The sequence below is a fragment of the Zerene cesonia genome, chromosome 7 (assembly GCF_012273895.1).
Source record: "Zerene cesonia ecotype Mississippi chromosome 7, Zerene_cesonia_1.1, whole genome shotgun sequence".
NCBI classification, from domain to species: Eukaryota; Metazoa; Arthropoda; class Insecta; order Lepidoptera; family Pieridae; genus Zerene; species Zerene cesonia.
This window is the reverse complement of record NC_052108.1, coordinates 5,041,289-5,048,908: the sequence shown is the minus strand read 5'-3', so window position 1 is coordinate 5,048,908 and position 7,620 is coordinate 5,041,289.

Here is a 7,620-nt window from a genome sequence, read left to right as displayed (position 1 = left end):
AGTAATAAATGTTATTTGCAGTTAACAATTTTCTTTTTTCTTTATTACAATATTTATGGCAAGACTAGGTATAGTTATCAAATTAAGAGTTGTTCGTCCTTACACTTACGGAAGAAAATGGATTCTTAATAAGTATCCTTTAACACGGAACCCTAAAGGTGGATGACAAATGCGTTGATAAAGACATATCTCACGTAAGAATTAGAAAAGAAACAAAGCCCATGACTAAGAAAATTGCTTTAAAGAAATTTATATTAAGAACCTTTCGTTCATCAAATCCCATTAAAACTTTTTCCATTAAACATCTTGCTTTAGTAAAAATGCTTTCATCTAGCAGCAAAGTTCAAATGGTATACGATTTCAACTTAATTGCAAAATAGCTTGATACTTCAAATCGGCTTTCATAATGTTTGAATTAGATACAAGAGCTTTATTCTATTAGTAGGACTTCCTTTTATTCCGCTTTGTCTGAGCTAAACCAGAAACTGTTTTAAGAAATCAAGGTTTTTATGTATTAACCATTATACGACAATAACATCGTTGGCGAATTCATTAAACATTACAATATTTTCGACTTATGATTGTGAAACATTTTTCAATTTATAAACTTGTGATTAAAACTCTGTTTTTTGAGCAGCATTTTAAAAATATTACATGTTAATCGCCAAGTAGGCTCCAAAGATAACAGTAGTAGCCTTTTGTGAGGTTATAATTAATAAAGAGCTTGATAAATTATGTAAATGCAGACCGGGACACGTTTCCGAATCATTAAAATTTGACGCCACACCGGCCCTGACACAGGATTTTGTTTTAATAAAGACAAAAACGTGCACACTCGGAAAGAAGAAGTTTTTAAATATAATCTACGTTTTTGTGCGGACTGTACGTCGGATTTGTGAAAATTTATAAAGTCCTCGGTCCGACGTTGTCCTCTTTCTTCTTTTGTAACAAAAACGGAGGGAAGTTTGTTAGATACTTTGATTTAATATCTTTTCTTATCGGTGGACACATTCAATCCTTTTAAATTCAGTTTGGTTTAATTTTTACTTAAATCATACATACATAAGCATCTTTTAATTCCTAAAATTTTTATTAGTGATATATTAGTGATATTATTTAGTTATGTAATCATGGTTCCTATCATTAAATATTAAATGAGTATGTAATCCTATTACTATTGTGTTATTGTTTATTATTATACCACAATATTTCTTTATTTTAACAATTTGTGACTTCATATACTGGCCGGAACTTCAGTTTCCACATTTCTTTTTTTTCTATGCCAGAGAAGCTCATAATTATGCTCATATTGAACATTGAAAAAGCCGTCGTTGTGAATGATAACAGAGAAGCTTTACATACACTAAAATGATCATTAATCATTTTATTAACCTTCTAAAAATAGCCTCGTAAAATAAATATATGTAATTGGATGGAAATAATGTTCTTACAGAGGTAAATGGGACATAGGTAGGTAACAATATATGAGGTTCGGATCACAAAAGACCAACTACCGGAAATCCAACAAAAACTGTTTCAAGACGTTTACAAAAGAGGTCTTAGTCTTAGGTCGTATATTTGACTTTGTATTGTTCGCCGCCGAAAGTTTTATATTTGTTTTAAGGATTTATTGAATGAGCTTAGTAAAAATGGTGTTTGTTACTTGAATAAATAAAACAAATATGAAATTGGATTAATAACAAGTAAACCTGCTACATAATAAAAATGCTGCTCTGAAGGCTACGTTGAAGTGTATCATATTGGTAAAAAGCTATCCAAACATTAAAACGCAATACGGAGCAATAAATATGTTGGTATTACATAAAGGGTTTCAATGAATTATAAATTTCAACTTAAGCTCCGAAGCGTGACCCGGCAATTAAATGGATTGTGATCAGTTGTATACTGGACAGCTTAGCATATAAAAATTATTTGCTACCTTCATGAAAGACATATATGTAATGTACTTACTAACAAACAAATGTTTCCAAATGTTTACAAAGTGTAAATATTCATACGATATTCAATTACCGGACAATAATTAATAATAATGAGTATTCATAAATGTTTATCTGCGGAAAATTAATTTAACAAATAATAGTACTACATTTTCATGAGCATATTGTGTGAATATGAAAATCCAATACAAAAAGCCATTAACGTAAACAGTAAAATGTATGTGAAATTTTATACTAAAGTTCTTTGCCTTTAGCTGATATCGATCTAAACGACCTATGCACAATGAAACATGCATTAACAATATCAGTTAAAAAACTGGGTGTTCGCTATGGCGTTTTCGGTTTAATATGAGCGTGTAAAATTTTAAGAGCTTGTTGCTAGTGTAAATTTAACTGCACTTATGCTTAATGGACGTATTTTTGCAGCGGTTAACAAATTGCATGCTTCGCATCAGCGCGGGTCGCCAGCAACAAACATCGGTCGTGAGAACTCGGTCACGGCCGCCTTTACATTTCTGTGAACACCTCGACACGAAGCTTTTATATACATTTTGCAAAGATTTAATGCTCTTTGAAACACTTATGTATTATTTCAGTGTCCGTTATAGTTATATTTTAACATTGCATAGAATCCAGGGTGCATCTCCCAGTACGTTAATTGTGATAGGTGGGTTAAAGCTTTGGGTTCTCAGTTGTTTCTTCTCATCAAATTATTTTGTCTACTTAATATTTAAATAATTTAAGAACGTTCACTCCTTGCGTATGCATTATCACAGCGGATTTGATTTTCATGCACATGGGCAAGGCATCTGCACTGATCCTCACCCTCTATTCGTTTTGATTCATTTTCATGTTCGAATAGCTGAGCGGATTTGAATGATTTCAAAGAAGACATTTGTCCTATTTGTTGTCAAAACGAAACTTGAAAGTGATTGATTTGTAAAGGGCAGGGTTGTCAAGATAATGTGGATTGAAAAACCAATATACATAGAATGTTATTGCCCTTTTTAATTATTTTGCTAATTGGATGTGTAAGTCTCTAAAGAAGTCATCCTTAGCTGATAATGGGCAACTAGCTAATAATAGGCAATATGTAACAATATCTTAGATTGATAGTTCCAGAGATAAAATATATTTTCCAGATCGGTTGTATCTTATTCCCAAATTACCGGATTCACCCACTGCACATAAACAAAACAACATAAATAAAATATTCAGAGGGAAGTTAGTGTAAACGCGAAGGTTCTGAGTGGCGGCCATTATGGTTCCGTCGGTCGAACTTGAGGTCCTTATGAGAGTCATCTTTTATTTAGAGAGCGTTTCATTTTCCTTCCTTTTCCACTAATAAGACATAATTTTATTTTTTACGTTCTCAAATTAAGAAATGTCTGTGTGGATTGTGGTTGCGGTCAACGATTATCCTGCCTATTGCCTTTTGTAAAACGATTATCCTGCCTATTGCCTTTATTAAAAGTAATATCTCTGTCGAATCTAATCATTACGCATATACTTGAGCAGTTGGGCATATGTATTTGAAACTTTTGCTTAGAACTTGGGTCCAAAATTCTTTGTGCTCTGCAACTTTGTGATTAATGTAGTTATTGTTTTCAAGTATAGTTTCTGTTTATAACATAAATGTAAATGTATACATTGCGTATTGAACACAGCCTGATAAATAAAAGTCTTAGCTGAAAAGGACGAAATAAAAAACAAGAATAAAGTAGTTTTACAAAATTATATGTGTACAAAATTATACACTACTTGTATTGTTAATGCGATTACTTATTCTTGCGTTAAAATGTAGCTCAGTTCAAAAATTAAGTATGCTTCAACGCAAACCGCTTCCGTTCTTGTAGTGCATGCTTTACTACAGCCTTGTTTAATATCGTTTAAATACGTATAATGATGTCGTCTTCGGTAGGGTCTAAATGAATAATATAACACTTTTCGGCACAAGCTTCTTAGTTAATTAATGTTGCGCGTCATAAAATTTTGCGCAATATTTTGGCAAATTCTATGTTTTTGCTTATATTTATTATACAGCTTAATCATCAACATTACTGGCATCCATCTTGCTATTAGGATTTATTATTTGTCAAGTGACATTGTTACAAAACTTTATATTTTAATTTCTCTAAATAAATTTCAATTATGTTTATATTTTTGAGATATTTAATTAAAAAAGAGGAGATTTTCAAATAATAGTCCCAAGTGATGAACTCCGTTATTTATTTGAGTATGGACAAAGGACTCCGTTATGCACGCTTTGTAGGTTATTTACGGTCGTATCACTGCAAAGCACCGTCCATTGATGTGTCCGCGTAGGTCGTAGCACGGTCGTAGCGCTCGTAATATGAATAAGATTTTGTATTCGTAGCAGTTTGTGTTGTGACGTGGGTGGTTAGTATCAATTTCATTTGTATCCTTAGTTCTTGTGTATGAAAATAATCTAAAATTTTACCGTTGCAATTCAATACTATACAAAATAAACTGAACCAACCTAACACAACCTGGTAGTAAAAAAAGTTCATGCTTTAATTGTTCCTATCAGGTGGGACATAATCATAATTTAGAATTTAGTTCCAAATTCCACACTTTTTTATGTTTAAAGCTTCGAATAATTGTGATAGACAAACATTTCATCTAAACAACTATAGTGCGTTATATATTATTTATTTTCTCATTGAAAAACTATTTCCTAATAATATCAAAACGTCCATGTACTGTTTTATTTTTATGCGCTATTCGTCCGTGGCTTGTATTCTTAATATGCAAGGGTTACTCTCTTGTGGGCTCAAATATTGCGGAACAAACGTCGCTTTATTTGTCACCATTTGTGGAATTTATTGCCTAATATTGTTGGTAAGAGTTTATTTATAGAGGTACAACTTAGTATTTGTTTTTGGAGTATAGGGCTTATAATTCTAACTATAACTGATAATAAAATAAAACATTGTGTGAATGCTACAAGAATGAAAAAAAAGTATGAATAAATACTTTGTGAAAAACACAAAATTAAAAATATAAATATATTTTCTCATTATTTATTTTAATTGTTAAGATACCTAGGGACAATAAAACTTAAAAGTGTTTCCTAGGTTTTCATTTATATCCATGAAACATATACTAACATTTGTGTGAATACCAGCAAGTTTCATCTGTTGATTATAGTTCTCGGGTGTCATGTAACAAATCCCAAACAATAGTAAGATTGCTAATGGTGTTTGCGAAAGAGATGCGGCCATAATCTGTTCACAATAGATACTAGGTAACTGTTTGTCGAGTAAATTGCGGCGAGAACCTTTGATGGGCGATGCCGTTTAATTTACGTCATATTGGGAAAACTCTAACTAACTTTCAGAGGTCTTCCTTTGAGAACTCGGAGCATGTATTGAAATGTGGTTGAAGCTAACAGAAGTGCGGGCTTAATTATTTGGGATGAATAGCGCTACGAATGACATCTGTGCTGACGCCACATAAACCTCAAAGGATTTTGTAATTCGGGTGTGGTCGAACTTAGTGACCTTTTCCTCTGAAATATCTTCTTATTTTCGGTACATATCTATAAATATGATTGTAGAATATAATAGCATAAATATGATATTGAAGTATACCGCCACTCGACCAGCATACAAATGAATTTACTATTCGTAGAAATGGTTCTCTATATTTTACGTCTGGAAAGGACAAAGGTCGTTGGACGATTGTAATTCATTTTTCATGTTTTGTGAATTATTTTTTGCAAGCTTGGGTTTTTGGGAAATTTATAAAATCGAGGTGATTTGGGTTGTGACGTACACGTGTCAGAGGGCAAAATTCAAGTGATCTGTTTCACAGATTTTTATGATTATTGATATTCTTCGTGGATAAAGAATATACTAAACTTACATATTTACTCCTTAGAGGTAGAGGAGATTATTATAATGTCATAACTAAAAATTGCAACAACGATAAAATAATTGTAATCTATGCAAAAAAATCTTTCAGATTTTTATGTGGATTCGCACATAGAGGAAACTAAACAAATAAATCTTTTACACGTTTACCTTAACTCTGCATTTCTTTTGAAATTACATGGCACCGTCTCTGACAGGGACATGCATTGCTTTTATTTGCAGCGAGATTTTCTAAAAATAAAGCCTTTCAATGCAAGTTCAAAGAACATAATTCTCACGGCGTTTCTTTCATCACAAAGTGCAAAATGCAAGCAGAGCTCTTTTCAACCCACGTAATCATATTAACGACAAACTTGAAATGGTCTTACTTTGTATTAAGTAGTCAAAGCCTTAATATAATATTCTATTTAAAGCCTTGTTTATAAATAACTCCGTAACATATACTTACATAGTATAGCTTTCGTCTATTCCACATAGTGATAAACACTTTTAATCTGTATCTAACAAATATTTTTTGCGTAAACTATGTTTATCCAAAATTATACTTAATTATCACTGTTCAATGCAAAATATAGTCCATACTGGCAGATATACTTAGTAACTTTGTTGACAACAGATTAAACAAACAGCAGTACCTTAAATTCGTCTTTGAGTACAGAGATTTTTGTACTTAAATCTAGGAACAGATTTAATTTAAAAGCTTTACAAACTCTGAAGATACAAAAACAAAATAATTCAGAAAATTAAATGGGAATCCAGCACGCTTCGGCATAAATTGGGGTAACTTGCACTGGGAAAGGTGTCTCACCCCCACAGAAGACTGGTGTGAAATAGTAGCATGTAAATGGTACTATTATGCGGCGAGTGGGTTCCTCATCCTTCCTCGTAGAATCCGCCTGTCCTCGTCATACCTATACCTCTTCTTAAAGGGCCTAACGCATTTGCAGGGGCATTATAGCCACAAATGTTCATGGGCATGCCCGTGAATGTTTTACGATTGATGGTAATCAAGTGAACTCACATAAAAAATAGCATAGATGAATTCTGTAAAAAATATGCGAAAAAGTACTATGTTTAAAACGATTACAGTAAAATTACCGTATGTTACAGAAAACTCGAGTACGAATTCGATTACAAACGTATCCTCAGTGATAAGTATTACGTAAATATTTCATTATCATTTTATAAATAAAGTGATATTAATAAATTAAAACGTTCCTCCACAATAAAATCGAATACGAATGAACATTGAAAGAAAAGCGAATGCGTATTTAAATTTATAATGTTTCCATTTTGCAATCGGTTCTCTATAATATTGTATATATAGACAATAGCATAAACGCAAACTCATTCCAATGAATGCAATCAATATCGTTAGTCGTATTGTCAGTAACTCGGCTCGGCTATGGTTTACTGCCGGTCATTACTTGTGGCAATTATTGTTTATCTGAAAGCAATTAACCGCTGCACGCGATACAAAAGTGCTCAGCGGTCCTCATAACAACCAATATAGACGCTCTCGAACGGGTTTATCGTGGAATTTATTTATATTGAGATCAATAATTCTATATGTTCTATTGGTTACCTTCTAGCATGAGTGGCTTCATTCATAGTATGTTTCGTGCATTGAAAATGTAAAACCATGATATTATATAATGTATATACTTGTAAAATAAGCACACAACTTAAAAATACCAAGCTTTACACTAAATTAAAATTACTCTAAATGGCAACCGTTATAAACGTTTTTCGATATCGATAAATTC